We start from the raw sequence: 25206 nt of genomic DNA on the forward strand, positions 1-25206 counted from the left end.
AAGGTTGCAGCGAATGAAAATGTATCTATATACTTTTAATTTAGAAGCACACATCCTGTGGTTATTCATTTTGCTAGGAAGTGTATGTTAAAAGGGACAAATAGGCTAAAAGATTCATCCATGTGTTTCCTTAATGCATAATGATTAAGCACTGTGCAAAGCAGCACAGTGTACTCTGGTTGTAAAGGTAGCCATCCACCCTGGTTCTTCACTAGTGCACTTCTCAGCATTCCAATTAGAGACTTCTAAAAGTAGAAAGGTCTCAATTAGAAAAGGGGATGAGACTAACTTTTAATGAGCATCTACTCTGTTCACACCTCATTTCACAGAAAAGGAAACTAGGGAAAAGGTCACAGAGGATGTTGGTGACAGAAGCAGTATGACTCAGAATGCACTCAGGGTCCTAGAGGGCCCTGGACTCAGTTAACTTTCTTGGAAAACAATTATAGAAGCAACTTCGCTGGCTACAGAAAAGCACCCACTGACTACTGTAAGTGTCCATGTAGTCTCCAATACACTGATGGGATTTTAGGGAATGCCAGAAAGAAACCAAAGAATTGAGAGGATAAAAAAAAAAAATAGGGTCACCCACACAGACTTCAAACACAGTGAACTTGAAATGATCCCACCTCTGTCCCCAGTCTAAGGATTCATGGACTTAGGTTCTGTACATTCCTGGAGTTATTCTTTAACCAATAGGAACAGAATCTGGAAAGTTTCAGTAGGGGAGAAAGCTCTGGTATTAAGGAAGCCTGTATTCATTCTAGGACATATTTACTAGCTAACTGACCTAGAAAATTTACTGGGACTTTGATGAGAAAGGGAGATTAAGTTGAAACATTTTCAAGGAGCCTCAGAAGTTACAACAGTCATCTCTAGATCTCTACAGGCTAATTCTATGTGAAATACATAAACAATAAAATAAGTCCAAAAAGTTTTCTAACCACTTATCCTGTGAGACACCAGTCTGGGTTTTAGGAGAATTTTGCTCACTTTTTGGTAGTAATTTAAGTGTTAATTTTTTTTCTTGGAAGGTGCATTGCCAATCACAGCTAATCCTGTATGGTGTGATTTTGCATTTCATCCTTCCATAGGAATATGGGGAATAGAGCAGATCATATACACCTGTCTTAGGTGAGACATTGCAAAGTGGATCTTGATTCTCTCCCATAATGAGCTCATAAGAGAATTTTATAGTTCTGCAAAGAAAAAATATGAATATAATTTATTCCATACATTTATAAATATTTAAAATTAATAAAAGAATATAAGAAAATTTATAAAAATATAAACATAAAATTATATGTGAGAAACAGACTTAGAATGTTTGTTGTAGACAGAGTTTTTAAAATATTATTTACTTTCTAATTAAGATGAATAAAATCAAGGGTTATAGAACATAACCTAATATCTTATCTTGCCATGACAGGTAATTCTAAAACGACGTAACCCCAGCAAAGAGCTCTCATAGGGAGGCGATGCTTTTAAACAATGCAGTTACCTTGTTTAGCTGGAGAGGCTGCTTTGAATGCTTCAGAAAGTCATTACCCATCATTGCTCAGGCTATACACTACTGCATCCAGCAGTTAGTCAGGGATACCTTAGGAACCCATCTCTTTACTGCTCAGGTCAAGAAGTAACCTTTTTGATATGATGGGAAAGTATATCTAAGGCAGATGGTTCTTTTTCTAGTTGGAGTTCATGCCTCAATAGGCCCATGACACATTGATACATGATGACATGCTTTGAATCGTGTTCAATGGTAATTGTAACATAAAAATTGGAACATTTTAAGAGTCACACGGTGCCTGGTACAGCAAGTAGTTGCTTCACTGACATGTAGATTTACTATGGCATACCTCACGCGTTATTATAATTCAAAAGGCTGTCATATGTGTGGGGCCATCTTATGAACTGAAGTAGTCACATCTGATAATCTCCATAATTGATCTGCATGATGATCCTTACTCTGACATACAAAAAGTATTTAGCGCAGCGTTATTATGGTCTCCAAGATCTTATGTGTCGTGTTCTTGCTTTTTCTTATGTCACCATTTCTTCAACTTCCTCTGCTCCAGCCACATTGGTTTCTCTTCACTCCTGGAACATACCCTATCTAAGAGACTTTCATGTTTGACATTCCTTTACCTACTGCATCCATCCTCCAGGTGTTTCACATGTCTTACACCTTTTCAGTATTCAGATTTCAGCGCATATATCACCTTGGAAAGATTTTTCATGATTATCTGTATTCAGCCTGTCCCTACTCCCCACCACACACACACCAGCAGTCTCTATCACATTTTCTAGTTTTATTTTTTGTTAACATTTACTATTTAAAATTTCTAATTTTTAATGTTTTTATTTATTATCCATTTCCACTTAGTAGAATTTAAGCTTTATTTCAACGGAGACCTGCACATCTTACTTATGGTCATATCCTCAGAAATTAAAACAGTGCCTGGCGTATAGTAGGTGATCAAAATTTAAATGATTATGTATCTTATAAAATAAACTATAATATCATTGCCACAAGTGCCCTAAGTTCTCTGTCACATGTTCTGCGTAGGAATAGTTAGTTTCATTAACTAGGCATTATGCTTTCTCTATGGACTCATATTTTATTCTGTACCCTTTTGATACAGTAATTGAACATATCCAGGTGTGGGAAAAAGCTGAACTTAGTAAGGTGTAGTCATGAAGCAACATTATTCTTTTTCACCTTTTCCTACTAAACTTGGCCTATGGATCCTTTTCCCCACTGTGGATTAATTTCAGGTAGGTTTCTTGGTTTTCCCAGTCATTTTCAGACAATAAGAAGAACATTTTTCATGTTCAAGCTTTAATGATATAACAATAACAACTCTAAAATCATTCATAGTTAAACGTTTCCCTTCTCCAGGATCCAGCCTACTGGCATACACAGGAGAATTGAAGTTTGCTTAAACAGAACAGAAGTTCTCAGATAATGCTGGACCTCACATTTACTATGCTGTCAATGGGGTTCCTCAATTTTTTTTTTTTTATATATATAATTTGAAAGACAACAGCAGCAACTTAACACTCTAGTGCTTTGGAAACTTTCTCTTTGTTTGAATTCCATGGTACATATTATCTGCACATCTCAATGGCACTGATCATTCAGTCCAATAGGCATTTTCTTTTATATAATCCGTGTGTGTGTGTGTGTGTGTGTGTGTGTGTGTCTGTGTGTGTCTTGTTTCCACAATTACTTTCCACTCAAAGTGGCAAGGAATATGTTTTTGTATTCTCCTATGTTATCTTTAAATTCAAGATTAAAATAATAGGTGCTCAATCAGTGACAATTTATGACTAACTTTCCTTTCTTTTTTTATTCATTAGGTTCCTATTATGTAAAAAATATTATGAGGGATCTTATCACACTAAATAGCAAGAGTCAAGTCACAATCATCCAGGAGTCGACTTAGAGGTTTCTACTGGTCAATGATGTGGAAATTTGATTATCTATAAAGACAATAATAGTAATTAATTGAAATATCAAATATCTTTAAATATGAGATCATAATAAGGAAAAAAACGGTCATCAGATGTAGAAACCAGTTAATTATTTGGAAGCTCCTAGAAAAAGAGAAAGAGTCAAGCATTTATTCTGCTTTTTCTATATATTTGGGTCATAGAGTAACCAAATAGATGGAGAGAAGTAATGGGTAAAAAAGAAATGTTAATGTTAAAATACCATCATTTTCGATTTCTAATCAAAGAAATGAGTCTAGGCATTCAATATCAAAGACTGCCTATATCTTAAAAAAAGAAAAAAAAAGAAAGAGACATATCCTTAAGAAATATTCTTAAAAAGACTTAAAATCTTATCTAAATTCTGACCAAACTTGTAGATTCAATTTCTAACTTACAGAAAATGCAGAGGGCAGAGGAGTGCATTAAATTATACCATGGGAGTGCGGTCAACAAAATCTTGATTTTATAAACTCCACAAGAAAAACGACCCAGTTTATTTGACTAATAAATTATCAGCAAGGGACAGAGGAAAGGGAGAGAGAAAATATAGAGTAAAAGAGCTTTAAAATACATATCAACCAATTCCAAGTGTTGACATGATTTGAATCCTGATTACAATAAATAGGGAAAATAACTAAGACTTCTATATGACAGTTGATAATTTCACACTAATTGTAAATTTCATTATATTAAGAAATATTATTAAATTATTTTTGGTGTGACATTGGTATTATTATATCTAAAAAAAGGTCCTTATCCTTTAGAAATGCATGCTGAAATACTATGAATAAAAATATATGGTGGATGAGATTTGTTTCATAATAATACGGGACAAGAGATGGCATATGGGGCACAGATTCAAATGGTTCACCGTGAGTTCTTGATTGCTGAAGCTAGGTGATGGAGGTACAGGAGTTCATGTATACCATTTTATTTTTGTATCTGTTTCATATTCTTCATAAAAAATAAAAAACCTACTAGATGAAAATGCCATATATTAATTAATGTAACTCTTCTGTTATAAATCTTAATATGTTAATTCCCAGAGAGATAAATTAATGCATTTCATTGTGATTTTTTTAAATAGAAGATATGCACTACAGAGAAGCAATATAGGGATTTTTAACTTGGTGTATGGGGCCAAGAGTGATTCAAGAAATTTATAACTACCCAGAATTATATCCAAATTAATTTTACGTGTATGTGTGCATGTATTTTTTTTATTATCATTTTTATTTCGGAGCTTAAAAAGACTGCGTAAGAACAATTCATAGACATTATTACTTTTAAAAGAGAGACTACAGTGAATTTTTGATTTTCTAAGTATGATCTGACAACTGAAATGAAAAAAATGCATTTTCAAAATAACTTATTAAGTCGATGAGAAGAAGGTTTTCATTTTGTCAAATCCATGCATACCAGTACATAATTTAATACAAACTTGCTGTTTGAGCAAAAACAATGATATATCCTATATATTTGAGGCTTTTATTGTCTGGTTCTGTTTTATCCAAATTCTTATCCTTAAAACCACCTCCTCTCTAAATTATGTCCCTTCACTCATTTAAGGCAAACTCCCTTCTAGATCATAGCCTCCTTCAATTTCCTTGGGCAGTGTTGACCTAAGAACCCTTATGAGCAACTTTTAGGTTTCTATATGTACCAGTTTATGTGTATTCTCTCTGCAAGTGAAGTATAAGTTCTCTACTGGCAGAGACTGTTTTTTGCTGTGTATGTTTTCTTCTAGTTGTATGACTCTGGTAAGTAAGAAAGCATCACTATTCATTTGCTAAATTCCACTTACCCCTTATGTAGAAGTAAAAGTGCCCAGATTAGATAGTATAGGGATACCGAGTAAATAACACATTTAAAGCAATTATTTGTATAATATTTACTTGTTTAATTCTCTAAGTTTACTCATCTACTTTTATTTTAGTTCAATTTGAAAAAGCAGTCACACATAGAAATATTCAACACCACTCTATGTAGGCAACATTCTTTTACGATCGTTCCCTTTTTTAGTTGTTTTTATTTAAATTTGGTAATTAGACATTTTAAAGCCCAAAGAGTACATTCTAAGATTTAATTACAAGAAAAAACTTTCTCCCTTATGTAAGTTTTCTTGTAAGGCCATTTTGAATGTGATCTTTTCTTTTCCTCTTCATAGCTTCACTTATAATTTTTTTTTTTTTTTAAGTATATACTCATTTTGAATGTGATCTTTTCTCTTCCTCTTCATAGCTTCACTTACAATTTTTTTTTTTTTTAAGTATATACATTCACAGCTTTGCCAGGATATCACTACCTCTTATTCTCACATTTGAAAACTGATTTTAGGAAAATAAAATATCTGGGAAAATTCTCATGAGTTTTCCTATCAGCAGGGTTACCTATTTTTCTGCAATGTAACAGCTTTGGAACACAAAGGCATTTGAAATAGGTATCCTTGATACAAATTACAGATTACTTTCTCACTACTCCTGGCTGTGTACTCTCAAATCAATAGAAATTCATGGGATCTGAAAATTAAATCTTGCAGTGATTTTTTTCATTCTGACTTTATTGATAAGGTTATAATCCTTCTGCACCATTTTAGTAAGTTCAGATGGAAAAGTATTAACATTGACATTTGAAAATGAATGTGTTAGGTTGGAAAGGTGGGGGAGATGTAAGGACTCCAGCCCCAACTACCTAGGTCCTCCTTCAACTTCAGAGACTGCATGAAATATTTTGCTGAAGAGCCCTGCTAAGCCCAATTTGCTCCTGTTGCATTATCCACATGCAAGGAAACAGACTCACCAAAAAAAAAAAAAGGAAGAAAGAAAATGTAAAGCTCATTGTTTTCCACTTAAGGAACTGCTGGTCTAGGTCATCATGATTCAGAGCTTTTCTTCAAAATCCGAGGCAGTTTTTTTAACTACATGGCCACAGACTGATCCCTAAAGGGTGCTTTGTTAAAAATGAGCAGATTCTGAATTTATACAAAACTTAGGATTTCACATGTTCTCATTGGCTATAATATACCATGTAATAAGAAACAAAGTGTTTCCTTAGCTCTTTTCCTTCTTGGTAAACCATTAATCCATGCAGTGCCATAGGGACTGTGATTCATTATGTCAACCAAACTCAAGGAAAGGATATTATTAGAATTGTCCTTCTTTCTCTGGTAAATTGCTTGGAAATAAGCAATCATTCTTTATGTCCTCGTTTACCTCAGACATCATTAGACAACTAAAATTTCCTGTTCCTGAACCTAGATAGATTTTTCTCGTATAAATATGTCTATCCCTCAATTTGATTTAATTCTGTGCTCTTTAAAAGTCCCTCAAAACCCTCAAGATCTCATAATCTGTCATCCTGAAAATTTCTCATCTCTAACTTCTTCAGTTTTTGGTCTTTTTCTTTTTTTTTCCTGTGTGTAGAGTGATGGCTCTCTCCTGAATTCACTGTTTCCCTTGCAGCTCTACAAAGTTGTCACTGTTTTTACTGCCATATTCCTTATACCACAAGTCCCAGGAATAAGATTGATTCTCGACTCTAGCTATCATTTCCAGAACGTTCTTCCTCAAAGAACATTTCTTTGAAGGGCTTGACATCACACCCAACTACTTGCTACCTATTTTAATTGCTGTCATCTATTGACCTTCCTATTTTAGCACCATGCTTACTGTTTTTCTTTTGACCACTAATTTGGAATAATTCTTGGTGACATTAACAGCCATAGAGACGATTCACTGTAAAGCCTGGGCTTTCATATTTTTACCATTCTACCTCAGCTATCCAGTCCTATATTCGTTGCTTAGACATTACTAGTAATAACTGTACCATCTCTTCAAAATCTCAGTTTTGAATTTCTTTGACCACCATCTCCTGTTTTATGCTCAATTATTCCATTCCATCCATAATAATAGCTTGACCCCTTTTTTCCCACCACTTTCTCCTGGGGTTTGTAGTTATTTTCCCTCTTCCCGAGCTTAGATTTCATGATCCATCACTGTAGTCGCTTATTTTTATGTATTTGCAATTCCACTGCCGCCAGTAATCTCACCATAGTCCAACATTGCTTAAACTCATCTTTCTCTCTACTCCGTTCCTCTTTTCATAGAGCAGTGTCAAGATAAATCACACACCTCATGGCTAGGATTCAATTCACATTTGTAACAGCATATTTAAGTGAGAATTCGAAATGGTTCAGAAGTGCCCAATTATCCTCCAACAATTCCCTAGTCAGGTCACTTTCCCTCTTTTCAGAACGATTTACTTCTTTCTTCAAACCCCATATTCTCCACTAGATTCCCTTACTCTCGGTGAAGAATTCATGGAGAATGACAAACATTGTCTTTTACCATTGACTCTACCAATCACATTCACACTCTTAGCATTTCTCTTCATCGATATGGATGGCATGTCCCTGCTCCTGTCACTAACCAAACCTTACACTCAGGCTCTCAGTTTCATCGTCTCTTATTTTCTCATGGACTTCATTTCCACTACTATCCCTAGTCTCACCTGCATCATCACTTTTTCCATGTCTGATGAATCTTTGCCAATTGATATACGATTGTGCTAATCAATTTACAATCCCCCCAAAATAAATCAAAAAAGGTAAAACAACTCTTTAGTCTTAAAAGAACCTCTTCAGGTGTGATCTCATATCCCCTTTAAACGATTAAACAAAAAATCCTTGAGAGAAAATTTTACTCATTGTTTCCAATTCCTGTCTCCTAGTCTCCCCTCAACTCTTTCCATGGCTACCATTCCATCGAAAGCACTGCCATGATCAACAAACTCCATTTTTGCTGAATCCCATGGTTAATTCTTAGTCCATAACAGGATCCATCTCAACAGAGTTTTTATATAGATGATCACTTTCTATTAATAGTATTGTTTTTATCACTTAGTTTCCAATATAGCATACTCTCTTGTTTTTCTCCCATCATTATGGTCATATCTTCTCATTCTTTTTCTTTTAATTGAGATGTAATTTATGTGCCATAAAATATTTTTAAATGTACAAATCAGCGAGTTTTACTATATTTACAAGGTTGTACAACTATCGCCCCTATCTAATTCTAGGATATTTTTTCACTCCCTAGAAAAATTTCATACCCTTTAGCAGTCATTCCCCATTTTCCTCTCCCTCAGCTCCTGCCAAACACTAATTGATTGTCTGACTCTGTAGATTTGTCTATTTTGAACATTTCTTACAAATGGAATCATATAATATATGGCCTTTTGTGTCTGGCTTATTCATTTAGCATAATGTTTCAACATTTGTTGAAACTGTACCATGGATCAGTAGTACTTCATTCTTTTATGGCTAAATTATACATGTCTCTCTATACAGATACATATAGAGAGAGATTTATAGATGTGTGTGTGTGTGTGTGTGTGTGTGTGTGTATATGTATATATATATATATATATATCTCATATCCTACAACCTTGCCGAACTAATTTATTAGCTCTAATAGTTTATTTTGTGTCTAGATTTATCAAAAATTTCCACATACAATATTATGTCATCTGTGAAAGAAGACAGTTTTACTTCTTCCTTTCCTTTTTGGATGTCACTAGGGCTCCATTAAAATGTTGAATAAAAATGTCCTGTTCCCGATCTTATAGGAAAAGCTTTCAGGTTTTCATCATTAAATATGTTGTTAACAACATATTTAATGTGGGGCTTTTTTCTTTTTCATTGATGTTCTTTATCATGTTGAATGCAGTTATAATGAAGGAGTGTTGATTTTTGTTAAATATTTTTTTCTATATCTATTGAGATGATCATGAGTTTTATCTCCTTTATTATAGTAATAGGGCATGTGTCACTCATGAGGATCATATATTGGGCGTTCCTAATAGTGCTTTGTCAACTCAAGTTTAAGTGACTGCATTTCTATTTTCATGAGGAAGACTGCTAACTGTATACAGACATTTCATTCTCTGAGGCCACTGCTTGGATAAGATCAAATCTATTTCTGCCATTCCATTTGGCAGAGATATGGCTGTATCTAAGCTCTCTCTGTATGTGAGTGGCCACAGGGAGCTCCAACCAGAGTTCCATACTTCTCTGTGTTTCTCTGACTGCCCTACAAATTGCTAACATAAGAATCTCCCTTCTAAACTCACAGGAAAGTAAGAAAAGGAGCTATTATATATTTTTCTTCTTTAGCCTGTCGCATAACTGTGACAATAGAAAAGACCAAATCTGCATAATATTACACATATTATTTGGATTTCCAAAGAACATTTGGAATTAGCAATGACATGCAGCGGATCCCTAAAAGGTACATGCTAACTGGAGTCTTGAAGATGGGGCTGGACATCAGCTAAGAGATGTGGTCTGGCTGTGAGGAGGCATTTGTCACAGACAACTCCAGACGGAAACAAAGCTTATGCACTGATCCTGGAACGATCTGAGCAGGGAGAAGCTCCCTATCTCCACGCATACACCACAGACTGGCTTTCCACTGTGAAGCACTGGGCTTCTGCTGAAGCAGGATAAAGCAGATCCGATGTTAATGCTTCTTGTCTGTGCACAGTGTCTCAGAGCATTTCCCACAGAAAGGAGACAGTTTTCAGCTCAGAGGAATTCAGTTTTATCTGTTTGGCTACAGAGTGTCATTAAATGAGTGCCCTTATTGAGGGTACAAAGGAGAGAGGGTGAGGAGAGAGGGTAGAAAGAGATGTAAACTGATGAATAAAAACTGAGCTTTCAAACTCAGTGCATAACACCTGCCTAAGGCGAGATGAGGTTTTAAAATGAGGTAGGATAGGCAGCTGTCCATTGGCATAATTCCCTTAGGAGAGAAGTCATAAAGTCACTTAGTCACCTTATCACCCCCAAACCATCAGTGACAGTTAAAAGGCCCTCGTGCATATATTGGAAAGGCTCTGAACTAAAACTCTTTAGTGTTTATTGAGAGATTACAGAGATTCCTCAATTCAGTTGCCTTTAAATCAGTCTGTTTGAAAGCATGCCCCTAAGCGAACATCCTTACCAGAACCACCTGGACCCCAATTCAGCTACACTGAATCAGAATCTCTGAGGTGGATCTTACAACTACATGGCCCCACCCAGGCCCTGGGGAGTGTTAGACATGCTAACGGTTAAGAGCCATTGCCCTCGAACTGCCAAGGGAGATGTATCACTGAAAAACAATCTGGGATATGTCTCATCTGAGACTCCTCATCCATATCCTGTATATTTTCCCCAGGTTTTTTTTATCATCTGGTGTTGCTTTCATAATTTTTGTATCTTAAATTGCTTGTTTGTATATGTGTACATTCTTTCTTCTTTATGTTTTCCACACTGTGATTCCAATTGTGTTTCTAATGATAGCCCATGAGTTTCAGGACTAACCTCTCAGTGCCCAGGCCATGCTTCATAGGAGCTCATAATAAAAGTCGACACAGCCTGTGTCGACATTTTACTATTATTCCTTTAAGCCTTAAAAGACTTTTCAGTATTAAAGATACTTCTTCCTCATTAAAAAGACATTCTCATTAATGCTGAATAATTTGGCAATATTTATTAAATAAGATTTTTAGCTGTATTTAATTACCCAGTCAATAAAAAATTTAGTGATATATACTGAAATAGATAGATACTCATTATGCATTATTTAATCTCTAATAGTAAAAATTTGAAAACAACTTAATGTCTGTTAAATTTTCATACTCCAAATGATGGAATGCTATTAATATCCAAATTTCTTTACTATGTAATATAAAGGGTAACTTTTTTAAAATAGTGTTAAATCTATGACTTTTGTCTCCCAAGCTGTTATTAAAAAATGAGAGTGAAAGAAACTGAAAAAGGAGAGAGATGGGCATGGGGGGCGGGGAGAGGGGCAAGGAGGGAGGAAGAGAGGAAGGAAGGGGAGAGAAATAAAAAACAAAAAAGAATATTAAAATTTAGAGTGAAACGGAGGAGGTAGGAAAAGAGAGCAAGAGACCAAGGGAATAAACACACATAAATAATATTGTTAAAGGATAAAATAGGCAGAACGCAGTTTCAAAGAGTTCATTAAGCAGGCTGTAACCCAGCCCCAGCCAACTGGCCCCATAATGTTCTTATCCAGGCATTATTCATCAGGGACTCAGGTCACTGGCTAAGCTGTTGGCCATGACAACAGGCTAAAACTGTACTGCCAAGGGCAGTAGAACTTGAGGAAAGGAACCCACCGCTTCCACCATAAGGAAAAAGATAAGAAAAAAGGCAGTGTTTTTGGTCCTTGCCATATGAAAGGGTCCTTTCTATTGGCCAAACACGCTAGTGCGATCATGGTTATGGGTAACAAATTTGATTAATAATGGTAGAAAATTCAATTGTGAATGAATCTTACACCAAAAATTGAGAGATGCAAAAAACAGAATGTTCTTTAATTTTCTGTATTGCAAATAATTTTATATTTCAAGCCCCTCCTCTGCCAAGGTATAGGAATACTTGATCTATTTAAATCTGTCTGCTTTCACAGTTTTTTCTCTCTACAATGACTCTGAATACCAAGTCATGAGATCTCATCAGGCCTTTTGTTCAGCTTGTCATTGTGAAGTCATCCTTTGTGCCCATCCACAATGCCCCTTTCTATTAATCAGCTCTTTCTATTAACTTTGTGCCATTCATGGGTACAAAAGAAGTGATTCCTTTATGCCTTGATTCCTCTGCGCCTTGCCAAAGCCCTGAAAATATCTGCAAAGCTGCCTAAGGCCCCATTTGTCTAGGCACATAGTCATATCCCTTTTATGGGGTCTCACCACCTCTCCACAGATTCTTCCATTTTCTTTACCCATGCATTTTCAGAGTGAATTTGCCTTTTAATTGCTTGAATCTGGTCTCCTAATTTGTTTTAGTCAACATGTATGTAGCAAATGTGGTATAAGCAGAGACTCATACACACATACAAACACACACTCTCTATATACTATGTAAATATACAATATGATATCTTTAAATATCAATTTTCTCATCTGTAAAATAAGATTAATGTTGCTTTTTTTCCAAAATGTTTTTAAGACTAAATATAACTATATATATGAAAATGCTAACGTTGTACAGAATACATAATAAGCCTGCAATTCTTGGTTATTCTAATTTGATTCTTCTAACTGAGCATGAGGCATCCAAGCGCTGGGGAGCAAATCACATACACACACAAACGTGGCTTGCAACAAAGGCATTTTGAGCATTGGCTCAACAGGAAACTTGGAGATGGAGTTGGGCATATTGACCCACAAGAGTGAAAGATGAGCTATGATAGAAATTATTTTCTTCCCCCGAAGTTTTTAAGAATAATGTGAACACCATTATATCTGGCATGATGTGTGCACACTTACCTGATATCAGAAAAATAATGGAACAGCTGTTAGCATGTGTGGATCATTTGTTTTGCCCTGGGTTCTATGCTGAACTCAACTTTTTAGAAGGTTTATGTCATTAGGTTTATGGCTATCTTGAGTTAGATACTGTGATTACCTTCATTTTACAGAGACTTAGGAGATTTAGGCAATTTGCTCAAACTCTGTCAACTAATTAGGTCCTATATGTAGGACTTGAAACCACATTTGATCTGACCCTGGTGCCTGTCCTCCTAACCTTTACACTCTCTTTATCAAAACAGCAGCAATAGTTCTGATTTTTGATCTCAAGGTTTTTGACCCCTTACTCTGTCTTGTATGCAATTTATGAAATTCAGGAAAAGTATAGCCAAGTTCAAGAAAATAGAAAATTTCAGGTTTCTTTACTAAATTTCTAAGCATTTTCGTTTAAGAAATAATAAACATAGTTTGAGACTTATTTTTAAGACATCATAATTGGCAAATTTGAACCTAATCCTTTAGCTCGTGTTTGATGGATGATGACCTGGTAAGAGAGTAGTAAGGCAGTTATTCATTCTTTTGAAGAACCAGCAAATAGCTATCTCTGATTCCTCTCAGGACAGCACTTGCCAATAGCCTTGGCATGAATTTGAAAGATTTTTTTTTAACGGACTTGAGTAAGGATCACCAAAAAAAATAAATAAATAAAAAATAAAAATAAAAAAATAAAAGGAAAACACACTCATACCTCTAAAAGAAATTTTTATAGAAAACAATCTCAAATGCCACTGTATTTTTCACCTTCTCAATAGAAACTATTTATATTGTAAATAGATGACTAAAGGTTTGTAGAATTATTGCAAACCTGTTATGCAAAGTTTAAAAGCACAAAAAATGAACATAAGTTTTAAAAACAACTTTTGTAAAATCTTCCCTGTAACATTTCTGTCAAGTGATTTTTATAAATTAGTATCCACAGCATAGACGTTCAAGGAGCAATTATATTTTTAGCACTCCTTCACAAGTTAAAGTATGAATAGGGAAAGCAGAAAGGTATTCTGTGTTTGTCCTGTGAGAAAGAAGCTCTCTCTCAGTAATTCTTAAATCTATCAGAATATCAACTTATATTCTGTTATTTAATAAACTAAGCACGTTAATATTTCTCAGAAATTGTGTGTAAATGTTTGGCCATGTTTGATGACAGGTTTTATGTCGTCAATATGTAAAAAGATCTAAACTTAAATATAAACTTGAGGCAATTTTACTCCTAGCATTTGGCTTAGCCATGTTCTGCCTATCTTCCTTTTAATATTTTGGACCAATTCTTTGGATTTCCTGTCACGTTTGGTTATGGAAATTCCAGTTGCTTTTAATCCAAGTAAAAATGTAATGTCTTTTTAAATTTAAGCCCTTCTCTTTTCTTGGCTTAGGGACTTGCTCTGAGGATAAGACTGATAAGTCTTTTCCTCATCCTCCACCTTCAATTTGAGTGCTCACTTTAGTACTAAATATCTTTCATTTGTTTCAGCATTATGTGTACATATGGAAACCTTTCTTTGTATTAGTACTAGGGACAGAGAAATGAATCAGACCTTCCCTCTACTCTCAGAATATAAAATCACAGGAAGATGGAAAAAAGACACATTAAAACAATTCCATTATAATGTCATGTAATATAAACAACAATGAAGAGATCAATAAAGGTAAACCAATAATGATTATAGAAGTAGGTTCTTTCCAGAATGAATTTCAGGGAACAAGTTCATAGAAGAGAAGTCAGAGCTGTGCTTTGAAATTAACTCAGGAAGTCAGGTAGAGAAAAGACAGTTTTGGAAAGTAATAATGTGCACATAGGCAAAAAGGACAGAAATAACCTAAAATTGCAAAGAGTGACAAAGAGTGTAAAATAAATAATGGCCAAATATATTAGAGTATCAAATAAAAAGTTATTTGGTGTTGGGGCCTAATATCTAATGTGAACATTTTATTACCATGGATTTCTCTTAATAATGTAGTCAATTCAGCTGGATCCTATGTGTTATAATATCTAGTATGAGAACTTTATGAAATTCAGAAAGAAAGGCCCATAGCATAGGAATCCTTAAGGGAAACTTGAAAATGAATTGGGGCAAATATATTATTCACTCACTCATTCTTCTACTATTTATTGTTGCTAATTATGTGTAAGATTTATGTTGAGAATTCAAAGGTTAGTGGCAGAATCACTCCTTTCAAGAATCTTTCAGACACATTGAGGATTTCAGAAATAAATAATGGGTAGAATGCATGGATTTCAGAGTAGGGAATCATTATTCCCAAATAAAAGTTCAAGTAGAGAGTTTCTTTTATGCTTTAGTAAATGGCACTCAACTAAAGCTTTGAAAGGTGAGAGTTACATTGATAGAGAAAGGCATGAATTTAAGCAAAAGTATAGAGGTGAGAAAGTATGGACATACCTAGGTACAGTGAGAAATTTGGCCCACACAGGTGAGTAGGGGAAATAAAAGTAGGAAATACGTTCTGACTGGAGAGTAGATGGCCTTGAATGTCAGGCAGAACATTTTCTTTGGTAATTAGTGGAGCATCACATTGTTTTTTTGAATATAAGAAATAATACAAACAGAGCCTGTGTCAGGAAACTTACCATGACAACAAAGTAATGGTTGCATTGAAGAGAGAGGAGCACAGAGAGCAGTTATAAGGCTATTGAAAGAGCTCAGAAAAGAACTTATGATGGTAACAAGAAACTGTGTAGATAGAATAGAAGGAATTTGGAAAATATTACATGGTGGGAGGTGGTGGTGATAAAAAATGAAATTAAGAGAAATCAGAGGAATTACTGGTTGTGAGTTGAGAAGAAGGTGAGAACTGCCTATCAAGCTGTATTCTATATCTATGTTTAAGAGCTGGTCATGCTGTGGCATTAGATACACATTACATAGCTCTAATACAAGAATGAACTCTATTCAACAACCTTGTAACCAATTGGTCCCCTGGAGAATATCTATTTAAAAACCAACAATTCACAAAGATAAGACCTCAAATAACCTACCTCTAGACAGGTGTGTTCACATTCAGATAAAAACTGTGTGAACACATTCAGATACAAAGGTCCTGGAATTCACACACTGTATGCAATGTGTTTTGTAAGAAGTTTGGCAATGAGAAGTCTTGCTTTGCCAAAAATATTAACTCCTTAAACAAAGGAACATTTATCTCCAATCAATTAGTTCTAATTTTATCGACAGAGAATGCTCTTTATAGGAGGAAAGAACTATTCTTCTTATCATATATTAGGTTGAACCATAACAAAGTTAGTTATGGAGATTAAAAATGGTCAAATATCATAATGGTTAAATCTTTACATGCCCAGTAAGAGCGATATACTGAAAGGAACATTGAGTAAAGCACAAAGAGAACCCGAGTTCTGGTTCTGATTCTCCCATTAGTTATATGAACACTACTAGTCATTTCAATTTCGATACTTGGAACAAGTAGACAACCATAGCATTATAGAGCCAGAAAATACATATGAAAGCAGCTTATTTTATCAAAACAGGAAGCCATGATGAATAGTAGTATTGTCACTCATTCACTGTCTACTGTAGGGGTCATAGATTGTACTGGTGAAGGATGTAGATTCTGAATCTAGATTGAATTGGTTTGGATCTTGGCTCCGACGCTCACTATGTCAGCAAATGGAGCAGTTAACCTCTATGCCTCACAGTTTCCTTATTGGCAACATGAGAATAATAAGAGTACCATCTTATTGGATTGTCGTAACAATTAAAACAGTTAACATATATAAACTTTATAGAATAACATCTACTACATAATAAGCACTTTATCCATAGTTGCTATTTTTATCACTATTATGAGGAAGTTCTGTAGAAGATTCTTGCTGCCTTCACTTTTTATTCAGCCCTAATGCACTGGTGCTAAACTGTCAGTGGTCAACTTTGAAACTGTGTACAAATCCCTGGGGATGGGAATCAATAGTGACAGTAGCTAATCATGGTGCTTGAACATGGGGAATCTTAATTGAAATAAATCAATAGTATCAAGGACTGGGATAAACACCTAATCCGAGAAGTTTAAAATGGAAAATAACAAGGGCTAAATTACACTTCAAAACTTTCGATCGAGTCATCAGCTGGTAGAGAAGGGAGTGTTTTATTACAGAAAAGTAACCAAGCAACTACTATACAGAAAGGCAGCCATGTTTCAGGAATTGCTGGTGAGGTTGAAAGCACTTAGGTAACATTAAGCCTAATTAGTGATGGGATATACTGTCCAGCCACTTTAGCTAAGGGGAAATGAAAAGAAGCTATTGAAATCTGAGAGTATATGAGTAAGAGGAAAAAACAACTTCAAGGTCAACCACTAGTAATGAAGAAATTCAGTTTTGCTTCTCAGTCCTTTGCCTTTCATTTGTTGCCTACCCTTTCTCTCTGTCCTTAGCTCACAGAGTAACTTCTAGCTCTTCCAGTCACAAAGGCAAAATAGAAATTGCTCATGATTCTTGGTGCACAGCAGACAATAGGGACAACATTAAATATAAGTTTTCTCTCCACAAAAAAGGTTTAGTGCAAAAAGGTTTGGACAGGATATCACAAAAATGAACAACCAGTTTTATTCTAAATTTTGAAGATCGGCATTTATTAAATAAGTCTTGTCATTTGGGTTTCTGCAGCTGGTTGTAGCATCAAGGTCAATAATCAATAAACTCATTAGGACTTATAAGCATCTTTGATTAATATTCCTTGTCTAATTCTCTGAGAAATGTACTATATCTTCTAGCTTAATGAAGACAAGGCTGAGTTATTTAGGTGTTTGTTAGTGAGGCTTATTTACATATAATTAATTAAATTCTCTGTGTTTATAGCAAGCAGTTAAAACTTTGTACCAATGGATGTACTTTCCACCAGATTCTATATGATTAACCAAATGCTTTTGTTCCACTAAATATTTTTTGATTTAGGACTATGATCCATTTTGAGTTATTTTTTTGTAAAGGGTATAAGGTCTTTGTCAAGTTTTACTTGTCTGTCTGTCTGTCTGTCTATCTATCTATCTATCTATCATCTATCTATCTATCTATCTATCTATCTATCTATCTATCTATCTATCTATCTACCTACCTACCTACCTACCTACCTTCCTTCCTTCCTTCCTTGCATGTGGATGTTAAGTTCTAGCACCATTTGGTAAAAAACTATCCTTGCTCTATTAGCATGCCTTTGTCCTTTGTCCAAGATCAGTTGACTGTATCTATGTAGGTCTACTTCTGAAATCTCTATTCTCTTCTATTATATGCATTCAAATCTATTAATTTTCCCCTGAGCACTGGTTTCACTGCATCATGCAAATGATGTGGTATTTTCATTTTCATTTAGTTTAAAATGTGTTTTTAAATATCTCTTGAGATTTCTTCTTTGACTCATGTGTTACTTGGAAATATGCTGTTTAATTTCCTAATAATTTGAAATTTTCCAGTTATCTTTCTCTTATTGGGTTCTAGTTTAATTCCATTGTGGTCTGAGAGTGGACATTGTATGATTTCCATTCTTTTAAATTTATTAAGGTTTGTTTTGTGGCCTAGACCATGGCCTATTTTGGCGAATATCCCTGTGACCTTGAAAAGAACATGCAGCTTACTGTTGTTGAATAAGGTAGTCTATAAGTTTCCATTATATCCAGTTGATTGATGGTGTTATTGAGTTCCACTATGCCCTTATTAATTTTCTGCATGCTGAATCTGTCCACTTCTGACACAGGAGGGTTAAACTGTAATAGTGGATTTATCTATTTCTCCTTGCTGTTCTATCAGTTTTTGCCTCATATAGTTTGACACTTTTTTTGTTATGTGCATACACATTAAAGTTTGTTTTATCTTTTTAGGAATATTGACCCCCTGATCATTATGCAGTGCTCCTCTGATAAATTTCCTTGCTCTAAAATCTATTCTGTCTGAAATCAATATTCCTGGTTGTTTTTTTTTTTTTTGATTAGTGTTAGTGTGGTATTCTTTGTCCATCCTCTTATTTTTAATCCGTATGTGTCTTTATATTTAAAGTGAGCTTCTTATAAACAACACATAGTTGAGTCTTGTTTTTGATTCATTTTGATGATTTCTGTCTTTTAATTGGTGTACTTATACTATTGATGTTTAAGATTATTATTGATAGATTAATATTAACCATATTTATCGCTATTTTCTATTTGTTGCCCTTATTTTGTTGTGTATATTTTTCTTCTGCACTTTTTCTGTGTATCGTAGTTTTAAATGATCATTTTATAATTCCATTTTCTATCCTTTCTTAACATGTCAATTATATTTTTACTTTTACTTTTTATTCAGTGGTTGCCCTAGCATTTTCAATAAACACTTATAAGTAATATAAATTTACTTTCAAGTACACTATACTACTTCACGGTTAGTGCAAGTACCTTGTAACAGAGTATTCCCAATTTCTCCCTCCCATCCCTTATTACAGTTCTGCCACCCATTTATTTATCTATAAGCTATAATTACTGACAACACTGTTAACATTACCATTTCCAATAACTCTTATCTGTTAGATTAATTAAAAATTAAAAAATAAAGTTTTAATTTCACCTTCACTTATTTATTCTCTGATGCTCTTATAATTTTTACCCATGCAAAAATTGGGGTGACTGTGGCAATTTCTTAAAATAAGACAGCATTGAAGCTGGTCACATCAATTGACTCTTCCTTTCATGAATGATTTCTCTGTAGCAATGCAATGCCATTTGATTGTATTTCACCCACTGGAGAACTTTCAAAATTGAAGTCCATTTCAAGACATCATTTTTGCTCATTTGTAAGAAGCAACTCTGCATCTATTTAAGTTTTATTATGAGATTACAATTCAATCACATCTTCGAGTTCCACTTGTAACTCTAGTTTTTATGCTATTTCTACCACATCTTTAGTTACTTCCTCCACTTATGTCTTGAACCCCTCAAAATCATCCATGAAGGTTGGAATTGACGTCTTCCAAGCTCCTGTTAATGTTGATATTTTGGCCTCTTTCCATGAATCACAATTGTTCTTAATGGCATCTAGAATGATGAATCTTTTCCAGCAGGTTTTCAATTTATTTTGTACAGATCCATCAGAGGAATCTCTAATTATGACAGCTATAGTTTTATAAAATGTATTTATTGAAAGTCAAAATTATTCCTTGATCTATGGGCTACAAAAAGGATGTTGTGGTAGCAGGCATGAAAACAACATTATTCTCATTGTCCATCTCCATTAGAGCTCTTGGGTGTCTAGATGCATTGTCAATGAGCAGTAATATTAATTTTTTTTTTTTTCTGAGAAGTAGTTCTCAACAGTGCCGGGCTTAAAATAGTCAGTAAAACCCTTTGTAAACAGATGTGCTGTCATCCAGACTTTGTTGCTCATGTTTAGGATACAAACAGAGTAGATTTAGTGTAATTCTTAAGGGCCCTAGGATTTTTGAAATGGTAAATGAGCATTCACTTCAACTTAAAGTAACCAGCTGCATCAGCCCCTAATAAGAGAGTCATTTTATTCTTTAAGCTTTGAAAGCAGGCATTGACTTCTTCCCTCTAGCTATGAAAGTCCTAGATGGCATCTTCTTCCAATATAAGACTGTTTCATCTACATTGCAACTGTGTTGTTTAGTGTAGCTACCTTCATTAATTATCTTAGCTAGATCTTCCGGATAACTTGCTAAACTTCTACATCAGCACTTGCTGCTTCCCCTTGCATTTTTATGTTATAAAGATGGCTTCTTTTCTTAAATTTCTTGAACCAACCTGTGCTAGCTTCAAATTTTTCTTCCACAGCTTCCTCACCTCTCCTAGCCTTCATGGAATTGAAGAGAGTTAGGGCCTTGCTTTGTATTTGGCTTTGGCTTAAGGGAATGTGTTTGGTTTGATCTTCTAGCCAAACCACTAAAACATTTTTACAGCAGCAATAAAGCTGTTTTTCTTTCTTATCATTTGTGTATCTACTGGAGTAGCACTTTCAATTTCCTTCAAGAACTTTTCCTTTGCTTTTACAACTTCGTTAACTGTCACAAGGGGCGTAGCTTTTGGCCTATGTTGGCTTTAGATTTTGTTACAAAACATATTCATTTTTTGCTTTTGATTTAAAGTGAAAGACATGCAGCAATTTCTTTCATTTGACCACTTAGAGATCATCGTACAGTTATTAATTGGCCTAATTTTAATCTTGTTGTCTCAGAGAAAAGGAAAGCCTGAACAGAGGGAGAGAGTTTGGGGTATGGCTGGTTGGTCAAGCAGTCGGAACAAATACAGCATTTGTCAATTAATTTTTGTTTTTTAAATGCCTACTGCACCTGGTATTCCTAGGTGGTCTCCCATCCAAGTACTAACCAGGCCCGACCCTGCTTAGCTTCATGAGATCAGATGGGATTGGGCACATTCAGGGTGGCATGGCCATAGACACATTTGTCAATTAAATTCATAGTCTTATATGGGTGCGGTTTGTGGAGCCACCAAAACAATTACAATAATAACATCAAAGATCATTGGTCACAGATCTCCATAACAAATATAATAATAATGAAAATCTTTGAAATATTTCAAGAATTACCAAAATATGACAAAGAGACATGAAGCGAGAGACAATGATGTTTGAAAAATGGCACTGATAAGACACACAGCACAGGGGTGCCGCAAACCTTCAATTTGTACAAAAATGCAGTATTTCTACCTGCAAAACACAATAAAGCTCAGTGTAATAAAACAAGATATGCCTGTATTCCCTGACCATCCTCCTCCTCAGGAAGGTGAGGCTAAATGATAAAACTCCAGCAGGTTAGTATCTGCTAATGTAGTTTTTTTCTCAAGATAGGCCTTGTTAGAAGCACAGAGTGCTCTGGCGAATTACAAAATGGTTTCCGTTCCCTCCCCTTGTGAGAGCATGAGGAGATCTTTGTCTAATAGTCACTGTGAGGACCTGGTAAAGCTTCCAGAAGTAAAGCTCACAGTAGCGTGTGGGCCCCCCTATGACTGGTTTCTCTGGATGTTTTAACTCTCAGAGTTGTCCACAATGAGCCTCCAGCACTTTGTCAGTGGCAGTTCAGGTTTTCCTGCCTCAGTACTGGTTCCCACAAAGATTTCCCCCCGTGGACTTCTGCTGCGGTTAAGTCATGATACTCTGTATCCATGTGTCTGCCTCCTGGATTATGGTGGCAGCGGTTTGCCCTGGGACCTCATTTCTCTGATAGATCTGAGTTGCTGGTTCTTTTGTCTGTTCAGCTTTTTACTTGTTATTGGAATGGAGTGGCAACTTCCAAGCGTATCACATGTCAGACTGTAAACCTTGTACTCCTTCTTAATATCACATATGTTTTGTTTCACGAGGGCAGAGAAATGGGCAGCCAAAGGAACACAAGTTAAGAAGTGATAAATTCCAGTAAATATGAGGAATAGCAGGCCATAGGCTTTATTATGCTAAAACCCAGTGAAAATTGACTAGGTTTTGTCTTTTGATTATTTTCAATTACTGTTCAGGTGAGGTAACTTATTTAACTAAAGACTTACTCTCATATACTTTGCATGGCTGTTTTAAGAAAATGATGGGTTTAGACTAGAATATTAGTGTCAAGAGGTCAAGAATTTTATATGTTTGTACCTGGGTCTACTCAAGGGTTAAATGATAAAAGGAAGGTTAAAGGACTATAAATTATAAACTGGAAAGCATTAATAAATGTAAGACAGATATTTTCAAATGCTTCCATCAAGCTACTGCTACTGTAGTGAAAAATGCAACTTCTGGAAGTATCGAGACTACAGCCCCAAACTTTGTTCCTCTCTGGAATATAAAATGTTTTTAATTTCAAATGTTATTTCAAACATAAGTTTAAATATCGCATAATCAATCTAACTTGGTTCTACTATAATATAAAATTTTACAATTCCTGAGTAGAATGGATGTGCCAAAAGGTGTGTTGTAATTGTTTTTGTGGCCTTAAGGAATCTCTAGCCATCTGGCAAATACTATAGGGGTCTGTGTTTTCTCATTTAAAAAGCACAGAGTAAGGTATCGTTGTAACAAATTCATATCACAGAACTATGGGATTAGATTACGAACCATAGTATTCACTAAAAAAACATGAATATTTATCACACTGCCAAGGAAACATGTCACATGGCTATTTTATCTAATAACATCATATGTAATCAAAAGAATTGACAAAAATTGACAAAAGCCTTCCATAAAGTGTCTAAGCTGAACAGTATTTCTGAACTTTTTTTGTTTCAGCTCTTAGATTCCTTTGAGAATGTGATGAAAGCTCTGAACCCTTTCCTAAGAAAAAAAATGAACATAAACAGATGCACTCTGATGTTTCATTCAGTTTTCATGAGTCCTCTGCTGGCCTAGACTCCTACTATGTAGTTTATAAAATGGATTAATTGTAACAATAGTACACATTACACATTCTAAAATAAAAGTGTGATATGTGGTCTCTACCTCCTTTCTTCTCTTCCTTTTTGTTTTAAGAGAGAATATATGTGTTGGTATCTGAATAGAGTGGGTTGTTTTTCTTATTGCGAGCATGTGGTAGAAACTGCTAGTGGTACAAAAGGTTATACAGTAAAATTTTCCTGTCTCTCAGAGGTTACTACTATTGTCAGTTTCTTTTGTACCTGCCAAGAGATGTACAATGCATACAAAAACATGTTTCATTTGTAACACACACGCACACACACATATACAATACATACATACATACATACGTACATATGTGCTAAAAATACAAAACTTGCACATTTTGCAGACTGTTCTATACCTTCTTTTTTATCCCAATAACAATATATCACAGATTTATTCAATTATTTTTTAATATTGCAGAGTATTTCATTTATGCCCCATTGTTTATTTACCCATTTCCTATTGATATACTTTTAGGTGGTTTGTGATCCTTTGCTACTAAAACCAAAGAAGCAATAAACATCCTTGTCCATATGTCTTTATGCACATGGGAGTTACTCTATTTTAAACATAATGAAAGAACCAGGTCTGCCATGGAATGACTGGCAGTTGTTCACAGACTCACCACGTTCAGCGCAGCATGTTTAGTCATAAGAATGCTGTGGGGAAATTAATTCATTATATTCACGGCACCTCAGGGTAGCAATCATCCTTTCTATTCTTGTTTCTGTGTCTCTCATTGTAGTTTGATTCTGTAAGGGAACAGAAATGAGCCTGAACCTTAATTATATTTCACCATCTAGTTTGCCTGAATTATAGAAGAGCAGAAAAGCTTTCGAGGCTCTGTTCCACCCTGGCTGCACATCTTGACGTCCTGCCCGTAGGGGCCATCCAGTGTTCTCCCTCACACTATTGTTTGTGAGAGCTGGTGGTCCCTCACACTGAGTCTCTGTGCCATGGTGGGAGCGGAAAATTGCCTCTCTGGATTCTGGTACATGGATTTTCTTATTGTGAAAAGAAAATAGAGAAATTAAAAGAACAAAAAGGCATAACTGCCAGATTTAAGGTGCCATAGTAATACATCAAGGCCAACAAATTGCTGAGAGATGTTTCCTGTTCGTAAAGGGAGCAGGCATTCAAGATACTTTCAAACTTAAACCATAAGTTATTGCAATATCAGTGCCTCTGTTTCTCATGTAGGTTCTCCAGGCAATTTTGCATATGGTAGATAAAAGAGACTTTTTGTTTGAATTCAAATCAATTATTTTCCTCTGGATATGCTGATTCTCTGTTCTTAGTCTGATCCGATGTCCAGCTTCCTTATCGTGAACATTGGCCCTGGTTTACTTCTCATGCTCGAGCCACTGGTTGATATGCCCCTATTGGTGCTTCCAGACAGCAAACTGTTCAGAGAACTTCTGATTCGCAGCATTCCTAGATGTGTCTCCGAGTCAATTTAGCCTCTCTTCTTTGGATAAGTTTTATTCTTGTTCCGGACTCTCACATTATGTGTATTTACAACTAATTGGAGTTATCAGGACAGAAATCAGAACTAGAAAACAACAGGCAGAACGCAGATAGATCAAAAAGGTTTCAGAGGTCACAATAGAACAGGTAAGAGAGACTCAGAATAGTCATGACAAGAAGGAATCTCAGGATTTAATTATGTGATTTACAACAAAATCAAAATCAAAATTTACCCCAAAATCAAACTCAGGCAAAATGAAAGAGCTAAGAGCCAGGCAAATTGGCACCGACCAAGAGAGCTGTAGATGTTAAAAGAGAAGATAAAAGGAACAAGAATAGATAAGGAACCAGTGGCAATAGGAGACCTTATAATTTACTCAGTAAATATCTGTGATGTGCCTACTATGTGAAAACTCTACTAGGCATTGAAGATAAAATAAATAGGGAGAGAGAAATAAAAC

At 35.1% G+C, this 25206-nt stretch overlaps 1 pseudogene; it reads right to left on the reverse strand.

Moving 5' to 3' along the window:
• Positions 1–21164: 21164 nt before the first annotated feature.
• On the reverse strand, positions 21165–21284 carry LOC112470214 (annotated as a pseudogene).
• Positions 21285–25206: the final 3922 nt, after the last annotated feature.

This window comes from Pteropus alecto, unplaced genomic scaffold (assembly GCF_000325575.1).
Source record: "Pteropus alecto unplaced genomic scaffold, ASM32557v1 scaffold177, whole genome shotgun sequence".
NCBI lineage: Eukaryota > Metazoa > Chordata > Mammalia > Chiroptera > Pteropodidae > Pteropus > Pteropus alecto.